Source organism: Setaria italica, chromosome III, assembly GCF_000263155.2.
Source record: "Setaria italica strain Yugu1 chromosome III, Setaria_italica_v2.0, whole genome shotgun sequence".
Lineage (NCBI taxonomy): Eukaryota > Viridiplantae > Streptophyta > Magnoliopsida > Poales > Poaceae > Setaria > Setaria italica.
In genome coordinates, this window is record NC_028452.1 from 38329390 (window position 1) to 38344373 (window position 14984).

At 43.6% G+C, this 14984-nt stretch overlaps 1 long non-coding RNA gene across 1 annotated transcript; it reads right to left on the reverse strand.

Annotated features, from left to right (window-relative positions):
• Positions 1-3384: 3384 nt before the first annotated feature.
• On the reverse strand, positions 3385-4849 carry LOC105914094. The gene is made up of 4 exons (XR_001163626.3): positions 4785-4849; positions 4593-4688; positions 3707-4152; positions 3385-3630 (listed from the first exon to the last, which is right to left on the reverse strand). It is a non-coding gene; the product is annotated as an uncharacterized LOC105914094 (long non-coding RNA).
• Positions 4850-14984: the final 10135 nt, after the last annotated feature.

Sequence of the window (14984 nt, forward strand, 5' to 3'; positions counted from 1 at the left end):
ATAATCATATCTACTAGTTGGGGCTGATGGAGTCACACAGTTGTACAGAATCAAAGATCTAACGTCCCTAGCAATGGTTGCAGTCAGGTCTGGGAGCATGTCGCGCGCTGCGCACATTAGAACGAGAGAGGTGTTGGCAAAGCTTGACAAAGATAACAAAGAAATACCCCCTGACATCAGGCCAAGCTCAATAAACGGGCACCAAGAAGCACCTGGAGAGGTAAAAATTCTAAAACGTTGCATGAAGTGTATGTTGCATGGCAAGGCACTTAGCCGCATACATTTGGGTTTGATTTTGCAGGAGTTATCAGATTGTAGCAAAAGTGATGATGGCTATGGTGACAACACAAATGATGAACAATTGGCAAAAAGGGTAACCCAGGTAGACTTGTATCATGTTACATGTGTATGCGAGTTAACACACTAGGAAAAAAGATTTGCACAATAATAATTACGCAATGTGAAGCAGGAATTGGGACAAGCGAACGTGGATGGAGATGAAGCCATAGAGAGTATAAAGGGAAAAATGGTTCTTGCAGCAAATCTGGTATGATTTGTAATGCAAGTAGTATAAATACTGGAAAAGACACAAGTTAACTTGCAGATCAGCAAGAAATATTAAAAGAGATGTGTTAATTGTATTTCAGGAAGCTTTTGGCGGAGACTTTGTGCGCAACGAGGTTGTGCTAACCAACCAAACAGACATGACAACTAAAGATGTAAGAGTGCATGAAGGATGTGCAACCCACAGTGGCGAGGTTAGAAAAATGAGTTTGGAAATAATTAATGGCATCACCATTGTTGCATTGAATTTAAAGTTTGTGCAATAATCTTTGCAAGATCATGCCAACAATGATAGACTGATCAGCCGAGTCCCACCTCCGAGAGCCAATACTAAAGGGCGGAGCATACCAGCATCTAAAAAGAAGGAAATTTCACTGGGAGTCAAAGGTGTGAAAAAGGGCACAAGGAGATGCAATATTTGTGGGTACTACGCAACACATAATGCGAGAACATGTCCCAAACTCCAGCATAACAAAGAGCGCTTGGAAGTATTGAAGAACAGAATGAGAGGCAGGCCACGAGGAGCACAGCATAAGAGTAGTGCCAGCCAGCATGATAGTGGAGGAGAAGAGCATAACATAGGGTGACAGCAGGACACAAAGAAGTGCCAAGAAAACAAATATATTGATTACGAGAGCAATGACGAGCAATTTAAGGACACGGATATGGAAGTGTGAGGACCAGACACGTATTGTACATAAATTTAAATATTTTTTATCAACAGTGTATTCTAGTCTTTGTTGTCTACACATTTAAATAATTCAATATTATTCATTTGAATAATTCAATGTTATCCGTTTGGGTATCATGACAACTACTTAGCTAGGAAATGTTTGTATGTTTGGTTCGGACAAGGTTTTGCTTTTATTTTTCGGTGTGTTTGTATGTGTGTGATGATTGATGAATGTAACCAGACTAACATAGAAAAAAGGAAGCTCCAACCGAATCCTTGAAAAAAAAAGATCTCTGTGTCCTTCTCAATGCCCTCACAACCACCAAGTGCGATTGTAAATAGCTTGAATTTTTCTATGTGCAGCTATAGTGTGTGTGAACGAGAACCAATCAAATAAGGATGCAAGAGGAAAAAACGGACCGGCGATTTGAGGCCTCCGCCAAACTCTATGCAGCGCACGTTTAATTGAACCTTCGACAAACTTGCAAAAGACTTGGTCTGCGATGACCAGTGGTTATGCACCATGTAGCACGGAGACTATGGGAAGTCTTTTCATGCGCGTGCAATGGAAAGCAATCTCTGAAACCGTGCATGCATGGTGATTAAGGAAAGGCTGAAAATGGATGGAACAAAAATCCTTGGTATGTCTCCGTCATTGCATGCCTTAATAGAAGAAGTTGTTTGTCCAAGTGAAAAAAAGATTGTGAGGCTAGCCACGTTCATTGCATGCCTAGCGTGCCTTAAACCCCGCTTAAGGGTTAACCTAGATTAAATAGTTTTCGCGGCATTCGTCCAGTGCTCATTGTATATAAAAGGGCATTGGATGACTCTGTAATAGATAGGGAACATTGCCAGTAGTAGTTCCTCTGAGCACACCTCTATGTGCAACGATGCCTAAGCGCAGAGACATGTCTTTTGAAGAATACTGGGATTATTACTGGCAACGAGCGGTCTTGAAGGATGTTCCAGACATTTGTGAAAGTAGTGAAAAAACACAGAATTATGAAACCAGCAAACTCATGGCCAGATTGGAGGACCAGAAAAAAATGTGTGACTCAAATGAAACCGAGCTCCGTAAGAAGTACCAGCAAAGGGGTAATTTGGAAAGACAGATAAAGCTAGAAAGGAAGAGGAATCGTGTTGATGATGGATTGCTCGAGGAAAAGCACAGTGGGAGTGTAAAGTACCTTTCAGCAAAAAAAAATGAGTAGCCCTCAAACAGGAGCTGAGGGTTTTTTCCTGGAGGAAGATCAGAGGAATTCAGATTCACACAATTAAATTGGAGAAGGTACTTCAACTTGTCCTTCAGCATTCAGCAATGCCAGAAATGAGCAATCGAGGGTGATAAACTTCCCAGGGAGGTCTCTCTCCATTGAACAGGACACTGTTAATTCTGAAAGAGGTAGAACATTGGTGGGGGAGAAACTAGAATAGCTGGCGATCAAAATACGGCGTCGCAGCAGGAGAAGAGAAAGAATGGAGACTATGGCATCGAGGGGAGCTGGTACACCTATGAGATCAGGAGATGATAAGGATAAAGCGACCACGCAGCAGAGCTACGAGTCTGAGACTGAAAAGTAGCTATGCTTAAGAAGCTTTAAGCAGTTTGTGGTGGAAATGGAAATCCTTCTCGTCAAGTGATAATGGTAGACTGTGGAGACGTCTCCAACATGAATACTAGATATCAGCTATAGGGAGAGAAAGTAATAAAAGGAATGAATAAAATGCAGATCTGCAATGTATTTGAATCTGCTAACTGCTAATATTCCTCATTAACCATATCTGCTGACAAGAAGAAATTAAAAAGCAGAGGGCCACTCCATTGCTTAATGGGTAGCCAAATCTGAAAAAGCATCCAATGATGATAAACACATAAAGAAGAGAAAACTCTATTCATCCGATTCATATAGCTTATATACTTCAGACTCACATTCTTATTCCTCATATAATCCTGAAATTGAAAAATGTAAATGGATGAATAATAGATTTACCATCTTCGTCTTCTTCAAGTCTGTGAAAGGAAGACAACGTTGGATGGCTGTCACTGCTGCAAACTGGCTATATTTGGGTTCGGAGCTGTCCCTTTTGTTCCACTCAACATTGAGAATTGCCTTCAAGAAAAGAAATGCCATGGAATAAAAAAAGTATGAAACAATGGAAAAATTTTAATATATCTAGTGTAAAAGAATGGCAAAATAAAAGCTTACTGAGAGGTCAGCATCAAAAAAAATTATGTAGCCATGGCACTCAGGTCTGATCCAATAATCATCATAGCTAAGACATCTGACGACAAATCCTGTGATAAAAGTTGAGTCTAGGATTGCACGATCGGCAAATGATTGTGCAATCATGTCACAAGTTAAAGTGTGCTACCAAACTGGATCACCGGCATGCTATGGATATTACAATCAGCAAGTGGAGAAATGGAAAGTTTGGCTATATAAGATTGAGAAATGGACAAAAGCTAACCTTTTCAATGTGGAGTCATCAGCGCACATGTATCCAAACAGACTCATTGCTGCGTCCACATTGGGTGCAGGACAGGACATAATTTCATACTTTAAGGATGAACAATATTTAGCAGGCTTCCGTGTCATGCATTTCCCTATTCTCTGTTCTGACACATGTAAAGTGCCTGACACAATGTTATTTTGATCCTTTGGAAAGGTCAAAATAACGTGTAGTTGGAAAATAATTAGCTGGAAGGATTGCAACTCGAATCGAATGGAGTGGGTGGTAATCGTGTCCAGTTAAACTTACAGTTTTAGCCTGGTCTTCAAATTGGGTAGTGCGTGATGCAGGGAGAGTATGCATAGGATTTGATTGCTCTTCACAATAGATGGCATCAGTGAGATTGTTGATTCTATTCATATCATGGTTGCTGTCAGGCAAACTAGAAGAGGGTGGTATATGATCTGAAAAATTAATTTCATGAATACAACGTTAAGCAAGAACAGATATGACTCCTAAACAATTAAAGGCTGAGCATATGGGTAACAATCCTCACAGCTGCAGATTGTAATGTAAGCCGAAAGGGGTGAGATAAATATGAAAAGGATATTAAGAACTCATGCAATCAATTAAAAATAAAATAGCAAACTATAGGAAAAAACATATTCAATTGCTAAACAAGTTGGTTGTGCGGATATATACGAGGCGATTTAGTGGAGCGAATCGTGCCACTTTGAAACGTATCATGAAGAACGGCTGCCTAATGTAAATAGGGTGTATCAGAATAGGGAAAAAGTGTACTGATCTCGTTAAGACTATGTCTTGATATAAAAGTGTAATACATAAGAATAAGATACAACCTGGAAAAGAGATAAAGAGAAAATTCAGACTACATAGTGCTAACCTGAGCAAGTAGTAGTACGTGCATGGTCGTCCCTGCAAGCTTCTTGATGAGGTTTAGTGCAAGGTGTAGTGCCACCAGTTTTAGATGTGGCGGGATCTGTGACCAAGATTTCCAAAATAACTGCTGTTAAGCTTTTATGGTAAATGGTCATTACCGAGCATTTTGCTTGTTGTAGTATGCAATACGCAGTACCTGGGGTGTATGAGTTTTGGCCGTTGCCATCCCTTAATACGTCATCTCTGTAGCAAGAACTTGGGGTCCTGAAAACACCACCATTTCCATGCTCGAATACTTGATGTACAGAAAGTAATGTACAGAAAAATAAGTTGAAACTTTCTGGAGCAATTTGATTAGGAATTGAAAAATAGAACATAATCAGAATGGATTGTGGGGATCGATGTGTGCCACCGTTGTGAGGATGGACAAAGTCCTCTTCGATGCCTGAGTTGTTCCTCCGTGAAGTCTCCCCAATATTGTTAGGATCAGAAGCAATAAGCTCCTCTATTACCGGTCCGCACTTTTCAGCTAGACGATAAGGAGCTCTAGCAATGTTGCATAGAGAAGCTTGGATGGCACAAGTGTTCTCTGATAAGATTTGGTCAAACTGGTCGAACAATTCATTAAAGGCTTGCAAGGGGCGACCAGTGAGACAACCCAATGGATGGGATAAGAGATCACGCAAGCATGGAATACGAATCTTAGGGACATTAGTCATGTCATCCAACCCAACATTGAAGTTCCTGGGTCTTGGTGGAGCCTGGCATGTATAATGATGTGTAAAATTGAGTATATACAAGGAAAAAGGAAATGACACTAAAAGTCAACCATAAAAAAATATAAGGTAACTACATGGAACATATGGCAGGTTTTCGAAGTGAGTAATGTACACAGAGCAACTAGAAGAATAATACAACACCAGGAATTACTGCATATATATATGTGCATAGATATTGTGTGTGTATTTGTAACATGACAATTCAATTTAATATTTGGCACATACCTCTGTGCCATCCTGGGCAAGGAAATAATCAGTTAATCGCCTTGAATTATCAGTTGCACTGTTCTTTTCCTTTGAAGAGCGGTGAGAGGACCGAAACTTCTTCCTCCGGCGATCTACAACCCCGGTGCGATCATCAGAAGCATTCCTCATACGGTGAACAGATTTATTGCAGCCCGGATCATGGTCATCCGCAATAAAATCAACGCCAGGGTCATCAGGAACATAACTCTGTTGAGGAACATTTCGGTTGGGTAGCTGTTGAACAGATAATCCACTGGATAAGATGATCACAACTCGGGTCGAAGAGGAACCTCGAACCTGAAGTGAGAAAAATGAAAGTATAAGGTATAGTCCATGAATCAATGAAAATACAGTGGACTACAGAAGAGGTGGTGAAATTATAAACACGCGCATACCTCTCCTGTGTGCTCTCGAATACAGCTGGCTTCGGGTTGATAGGCATCCTATTCACCAACCGCTGACAAGTATCCGTCCTGGGAGACAAATCAAATTGAACATAGATCGTGTCAGTAATAATGAATACAATGAGTGGTTAGGATTCAAATATGTTGTAGTTGTTTACATGGAATATTTACAAACTGAAAAGAATAAAATGATGTAAACGTTATGACAGGCTTGGGAAAGTGGTAGAGATAAGAACACAGACAAAAATGAGTCACATAGGACCTTCTAGTTGAGCAGATCCGTGGAGAACCTTGCTGAACACCTTCTGACTGTAAGGGAACCGAATCTACACATGGAAGAAAATAATTAGAGAGAACTAAAAAAACTAATCTTTCTTTACTCGTTTTCTAAAGATTTAGCACATACCTGAAGACTCCATGAGTAGGTATGAAAATGAAGGAAACCACATCTCGGAGGGATGATGGGAGAGCTGCCTGACACGGGGAGGAAAGCCGCAGCGAGAAACAAAGTTACCTATGAAAGATGCGTGAAATCAAAAGCTTAACTCATATTGTTGAATCTAATGCCCGGCTCGGACATGGCTCGGCCAGCAGGAACGCGCAAGAGCAACTAATTAAAGAGAAGAACAAGGACACGACGGAGTACTAACCGACGAGGACCAGCGGAATCAGCTGCGAAATGCCAAATTGAAGATGACGGCCTGCGGGCGAGGTGCTGACAACTGAATGCGGTGGAGGCCCTCTCTGCCAGCAGCTGGCGAACTGCGGATGCGGGGGATGCCGAGCGGCGGCGAGGGATGGCGACTGGCGGTGACGCGAGGATCAGAGGACGCGACGACGGTGGAGCGCGGCGTGCTGAGAGTCTAGGAGCGGCGGCGGCGGGAGATGGCGAGCGGCGGCGCGCGGCGTGCTGAGGGTCTGGGAGCGGCGGCGGGGAGGGATGGCGAGCGGCGGCGGCGGGGGATGGCAAGCGGCGGCGCGCGGTGGGGGATGGCGAGCTGGGGCGATTTCTGCTAGGAAGAACGGGAGGATGTTGACCCACGTTCGGGAGGAGCTGATAAAAAAATCGGAAAATCCAACATTCACGAAAATAAACCGGGACCGGTGTGAAGCGGAAACCGGCCGAGCCTGCACCGATCGGCTATATACATGTATATATTGCTATAATGCACGTTGTGACGTAAGGTAGCCGACGAGCGCGCCATGTTGGGTCGACAACCCGCAGTTGATCGAACTAGCGCACGCACCTTCCTCGCGCGCAGCAACCACAGTTATTAGGACCGGACCGGACCGGTGGTCCGACCAGAAAAAAACCGGGTGGAGGAACCGGTAACAGACCACCTACAGGTGCCAGGCGCGCGGAGCGAGGGAGAAAGGAGCCAGTGGGGTGCGGGCGCTGCTGATATTGGCCAAAAAGAGTAGCTTGCAGGCAGTTTGGAGGTTGCCCCCACACCACTAGACCATGTGTTCATTTGTGATTTGGAATAACTATTAATTACATTAGACCGCTTAGAACCGGTGGTCTGACCGGTTGGACCAATCAAACCGTGAACCGAGAGCCTCGCCGGTTCGATGTCCGGTCCGGTCCTAATAACTATGGCAGCAACCACCCCGAGCCAGCCCCGACAGAGCGGGCGTCAACATCTGCGTCACGTGCGCTGACCCGCGCGTACCCTCTCCCTTCTGCGCTGCGTGCCGCGCGAGTCCTGCACTCCCCCAGCTTCGTGTCGTACTTGTTACCTCGGCTGAATAAAAAAGAAAAAAACAACTCCCACAGCCAATCAACTCAAAGCAGATTGAATCAATAATGAATGACCAGCCAATTTTTATTGTTTTATTATTTTTTTTAGTATTGCCGGGTGCATCCTGCCACCATGCAGCCTTCTACTTACAACCGAAACTTTCAACGAGTTGGAGCATACCTAGATAGATTTTTTAATAGCGCTTGTATAGTTTTTTGGCATGACGGTTCGGCACTGTTTATAGCTGAGCTACTACCGCATTTGCCAGGGCATATAAATATTTAAATATTTCTTCTTAATTTTTTTTTAATTGCAGCTTGTTGTAACGCCCAAAATTTTTTAAATGGATTTCAACTTTTGCATTGCGACAAAGCGTAGCTAGTTCCAACCGACATGCGGTTACGCATGTTGGTGATATTGCATGGGTAGTTTAATTGTCCTGATTGCAACTGTCATGATGCTCTAGTTGTAACTGGTCCAGGGTGTGAGTGCATTAGAAGGATATGTCCCCGAGTGTGTGTGGGCGAGGATATATCAGTTAGCAGTTCTAGTTGTAAATACATTAGTGCCCAATGGCAATTGTGACTACGTGTGTATGACTTCGTAGTGTAGTTGTAACTTATTGTCCTATTTTCTAATTTGTGGACTCAACCAGTTGCAATTGCTCCAGTTTGTAACTAGATTAGTGCTATGATCCAATTGCAATAGGGTTATTATCCTAGTTGCAATTGGAGGACCTGACCAATTATTGCCCCAGTTGTAACTAGACTATTGCTCTAGTTGCAATCGTTGGGGCGTGTGCATGGCTTTCTAATTTAGTTGTAACTGGTTTATTATCCTGGTTGCAATAGGAGGACCCGACCAGTTATAGTTGATGCAGTTGTAACTAAATTAGTTACCAAGTTGCAACTGTGATGGCATGTGCGTGGCTTCCTAGTGTAGTTATAACATGTGCGTGGCTTCCTAGTGTAGTTATAACTGGTTTATTATCCTAGTTGCAATGGGAGGACCTGACCGGTTGCAATTGATGCAGTTGTAACTAGATTAGTTACCCAATTGTAATTGTGATGGCACCTGCATGGCTTCCTAGTGTAGTTGTAACTGGTTTATTGTCCTAGTTACAATTGGAGGACCCGACCAATTCCAATTGATGCAGTTGTGACTAGACTAGCTATCCAATTGTAACTGTGATGGCATGCGCATAGCTTCCTAATGTAGTTATAACTGGTTTATTATCCTAGTTGCAATTGGAGGACCCAACTAGTTGCAATTGATGCTGTTGTGACTAGATTAGTTACCCAGCTCCAACTGTTAGGGCATGTGCATGGCTTGCTCGTGTAGTTATGACTGGTTTATTATCCTAGTTGCAATGGGAGGACCTGACCGGTTGCAATTGATGCAGTTGTAACTAGATTAGTTACTCAGTTGTAATTGTGATGGTATATGCATGGCTTCCTAGAGTAGTTGTAACTGGTTTATTGTCCTAGTTCCAATTCGATGACCCGACCAGTTGCAATTGATGCAGTTGTGACTAGACTAGTTATCCAGTTATAACTGTGATGGCATGCGCGTGGCTTCCTAGTGTAGTTATAACTGGTTTATTATCCTAGTTGCAATTGAAGAACCCAACTAGTTGCAATTGGGGGGTTACCATTCAAGTTCTTGGGCTTACGATCTCCCCCACCTATAAATCTACCACCTCGGTAACTATCGAGGATAGATCCCCAGTACCTGCAAGGAAGAAGAAGACGAACTCCTACTAGGATTCCTCTACAATCCTACTAGGACTCATACCATGTAATCCTACTACGACTCCTCCTTGTAACCGACCCTGGATTATATAAAGGAGGGCAGGGGTACCTAGATCGGCAGCACAAAACCATCATCAATAGCCAAACATCAGGCTACACAACACCCAAGTGCAGGGCGTAATATACAACACCCCAAACAGGATGTCGGGTATTACGCTATTCTGGCGGCTCAAACCTGTATAAATCCGTGTGTTGTGTCCTCGCTTTTACCTTCGAGTTCCAGGTTCGACGATTTCCCATCAACCAATCTACTACCACGGGATACCCCTCGGTAGGTTGCTGGGTATAAAACACCGACATCTGGTGCGCTAGGTAGGGGAGATCGTCGAGATCATCGGGCAAGCCTGAAGGACCGCATCATCAAGATCAATTTACTCGACAAGAAGCAATTCGCCGAGTCGGAGTTTCGAGCAGACAAATCTACGTCGAGACAGAATTGATGCGCTCCGCATTCCAATTGAAGACCGAGTCGGTTTCCACCACAGGCTGCTGCATATGGCTCGTCGATCAAGTCACGCGCAGATTGAGGCAAATAATCAAGTCGCTGATGACTACTTTGACTACTCTTCTCGACTAGAAAACTAGTTGAGGACGGTCGACTACTCATCTTGACTAGAAAAATAGTCGAGGACGACTACTTCGACTACTCGTCTCGATTAGAAAATTAGTAGGGGCAGACTTCACACCGTCGACAACTAATCAGAATCGACTCCGACTAGTCGGCTTCATCAACAACCGTCGCGGCTTTACGATGACCGCCACAGCTTCATCGACAATCGTCCACAAATCAAGCTAAGTCACTTTTTAATTATTTTTCTCTAGCTTGTTTCAGCATGGTTGGTGAATGCGCTGATTACTTATTTGTGTACGCCTCTCGATAGTAATTACCCTCCAAAGCTACACTTTGCGAACTATTCCTAGGGCATGTTGACCGACAACCACAGGCTTGCTACACCAAATTACGGAGGATACGACCACGAGTTTGGTGCACTGAGTTTTGGAGGCACCGCCACGGGTTTGGCACATGGAATTTTGGAGGCAATAGCCACATATTTGATGCACTAAATACTGGAGGCTCACAACGGCTACACCCTAAGAAGGCACAAATCATATGCGCACAACACACACTCTACTCGTTGGAGGGTAGAAAACTCTTAGGCACTGAGAGGCTAAATGTAATAGGCTAACTACTCGGGAGAAATATGGCCAAAACAAGAGCATGACACACAACATTTATATTATATCCATCACTGAATAAAAATTCAGTAGTTCCAAATTCTACAAATATGCTACATAATGTATGCATTTCTTTTTTCAGGCCAAGCTTCGGCGACGACTCTCCAGGACGCTTAGCGTACCTATAATGGCTCCGCTAGCTCCTAGGCTCGGGGGCTAAGCGCTAATTACTAGGAATATCTCTAGTGACTCAGCTAGCTTCCAAGCTCGGGGGCTAAAGCACCAATTACTACTCGGAATACCTCCGGTAACTCCGCTAGCTCTCATACTCGGGGTCTAAGCGCCAATAACTACTCGACGTGGCTTCTACGGCTCACCTGGCGCATAAGCTCGGGGACTGGATGTCGCAAAACTACTCGAATGATGACTTGTGTGAAGACTAAAGACCTTTGGATTGATTAATGAATCATTCCAAGGATCTGGGGCTAATAAGCTACACCCAATAGTTGATTTTTTCAAGACGAAGAAAGAAGATTCATGATTTTATTGACCCTCAGCCTGATTCTTCGATTCAGCCTAAGGCTAGGGGGCTACTCCATATGGAGTGCGACTTCCGCCGCCCTCCATATCACATTCCGAAGATAAAGATTACAAAATCAAGACGATCAAGGGCTTGAGCACACCATAGCCTCATGGCAGCTTTGAGGAATTTTGAAGATTCAGCCGGACAAAGTACTTGAAGAGCACCCAAACTACTCGGTGAGGATCTGAAAAGTACTCAAGGTTGCTGCATTCAACTATGAAGCGCTCAGGGGCTTGTCGGGGATAGATCCCTAGTACCCGTAAGGAAGGAAGAAGACGAACTCCTACTAGGATTCCTCTATAATCCTACTAGGACTCATACCATGTAATCCTACTAGGACTCCTCCTTGTAACCGACTAGTAATCCTGCCCCCTGGAGTATATAAAGGAGGGCAGGGGTACCTAGATTGGTAGCTCAGAACCATCACCAATAGCCAACAATCAAGCTACACAACACCCAAGCGCAGGGCGCAATATACAACACCCCAAACAGGACGTAGGGTATTACGCTACTCTGGCGGCCCGAACCTGTATAAATCTGTGTCTTGTATCCTTGCTTTTAACTTCGAGTTCCAGATCCGACGATTCCCCACCAACCAATCTACTACCTCGGGATACCTCTCGGTAGGTTATCGGGTATAAAACACCAACAGTAACCCCATGGTGGACTGCCGGTCAACAAATTCGACAATTAGTTACCCAGCTGCAACTGTGAGAGCATGTGCATAGCTTCCTAGTGTAGTTGTAACTGGTTTATTGTCCTAATTGCAAAATAGGGGACCCGACCAGTTGCAATTGATGCAGTTCTGACTAGATAAGTTACCCAGTTGCAAATGTGGAGGTGCTGAGTAGTTTCATACATTTACCAATTGCATCTACAACCTTATTTTATATATTTTTTAAACTTCATCAAAAGATAGCCTTGATTCATATCAATTGGTTCAGTACTATATTTTATAAAAATAAACATGAGTTCGTTAAGTGGGCGGTGTGAGATACCACTTGCATATGTATATAATTAATTAAGTTTAACAGCCACAATAACTCAGTTTGTTAGCTTTTGGGCCATCTGGTTATACTTTTTTTAGGAATAGCGATTGAGCATAGTTTGTATAGCTTTTCGGGATTGGTTGACTCTTTTATTCCTTCCCGGAACAAATTGAACGTACTCCCTCCATACTCATAAAACATGTCGTCGTGAGCCTCTACTGTGTTTTCGCCAAACATGTCGTTGTGGCCGCGTGACCCCGTACATGGTCGCGTTTGCCCCTGGAATCCTTTCGGCTGCCTTCCTTCGCTAATCACGCGCACCGCCGAGCATTAATCGTGTTTGCCGCTTCATTTCCTTCGTCGACCATTCACTCACAACCCATTATTGCGTCGCAGTGCCATTCTCACCGCACAGCAGCGTGGCACTCCCTTCATCGTCGTAGTACAGCGTCGCCACTGTTCCTTGCCGCCACTCTCGCCGCACGATCGCCGCACTCTCGCCGGACGCTCGCCTGCACGCTCGCCGCACAGCGAGCTCGCCACACGCTCGCGGCATGGATCGCTCGCGTCCACGCTCGCTCGAATTGCAGCTGGACAACATCGAGATGATGCCGCAGGAGTTGCTGGACTCCGTCGCGCCTAATCTGGACTCTGTCATTGAGGTGCCGGACTACGTCGTGCTGGACAACATCGAGATGACGCCGCAGGAGTTGTCGAACTCCGTCACGCCTGATCTAGACTCCGTCGTTGAGGTGCCGGACTCCATCGCACTGGACAACGTGGAGCCGCTGGACTCCGTCGAGGAGGTGCCAGACTCCGTCGAGGAGGTACAATGTCCTCGCCGCTGCACGTTCCATGCTAGCGGCGTCTTCAGAGAAGCCTACTTCCAAGCTCGCCGCAATGCTCGCAGTTGTGCCCATTGTGGCCTTTTGCATGAAGACTACGATGTGCCAGCAAGTTTCCTCTATGGCGTGGACAAGTTTGATTGTGCGTTCTTCATTCCTGATGTGGAAAAACTTGAAATGCATGGTAACACCATCATTCTGCCCGAGGAAGTTGTAAAGAAGTTGGAGGAGCACGATGAGAAGATGAAGCAAATAAAGATCAGTCCCCAGGCCAACAAAGAAGATGAAGCAAAGCAAGATCAGTAAGGTACATGCATTTAACCTAAGATACATTGTAGGATCCGCAACTTGCATCTTCTAATTTGCATAAGCTAATTTCCATCTTCTAATTTGCAGGGAGACTACTAATGCCTTCAGCTAGCAAGGAAGGTTCAGAGGAGATTCGCAATGGCAGCCTATCTTCTCTCTCAAGTTTTTGTTTTTGCATGTGAGGAATCTTCAACTTGTTGCATCCTTTGACCTTCATGACTTCTTTCAAAAATCCTGTTTGCTTTCCATGGAGAGTACTCTAAGAATGCCTAAAAAATATGGTGAAGAAATCAATCAATTAGTTATTGAAGAAACAATGAAACAAGTGCATTATCTTGTTATAAGAAACAATTGATCATTTACCTATTGCACGGCTCGAACAAGATCTTTAATTGTTTTTCATCCTTATTGTGTTGAATAGCTTGAATAGCTCTAAAAACCCCAAATCTAGAATGTTAAAATCTAGAGAATTGGGTGGTTGACAAATTAGCCGAATGTCAAACCCATCTTGCTTAGCAGCCTCATAAAAAATAGGATCATCCACTTTTAAATGAGAAGGTGCATTATCTTGTTGTATGAAAATTGGCTTGTTCACATCTTCTCTTGGCCACTTGGCTCGAATTGCAGGGAACACTCTATTTACCATGAAATCTTTGATCACATCCCTTGTGATTGATGTAATTGGCTTGATTACTTCTTCTCCACGAATATGATTGTGACTTCTTCTAATAGCTTGTTCATAAGTGACAAGTGGAAAACAACCTATTTTTCCATCAAAAACATATTCTCCATTCCTAAACCTTGGCCGAGCACATACACACAAGAACATAAGCCTAGGGATGTAGTTCTTGTTCTTACAAGTGCGATGTGGGTCATCTTCCTCGGGCAGCAAATAATATTTTTCAGATTTTTGAGAGAGGTAGAACCATTTTTCATCAATGAACACAAAGTCAAACAAATCCTTAAATTTTGGATCATCAACCAAACCTTGCTCAATCATATCAACACACCACTTCAACCTAGTCTTCTTGTTAGCATCTGTGAGGTATGGTTTGATGCTACTAGAGTGGTGCCTAAGCAAACCTTTTTTCAAATATCTTTGTATCATAACTTTGCTAATACCAAGTTTACTAGACACATCTTCTATGGTCATTCTTTGCTTGAGAGGAATGTTGTGCAATCGTTCCAAATCTAGAGGAACTGCCTTATGACCACTTCTACCCTTCTTTCGACTAGCAACCATAACCAGAATGTTATTTGAGTGTTGGATTTTACCTTGCTTCCATAAGCATTGAACTGTACGAATGTGCACTCCAAACTGATCAGCAACGATTGTTGTATCTTTCTTGCCTAGTTTCCCATTCTTGCTTCTAGCCAACAATGATTGATAAATTTGTTTTCTGACGTCTTTTGTCATGTCTTTTCTTTGATGGTTTGCTTCAATGGGAGCAGCATATTCTATTAAAAAATAATCACTTGTTAGCCACGACCTGTTCTATTAAAAGAAATTAA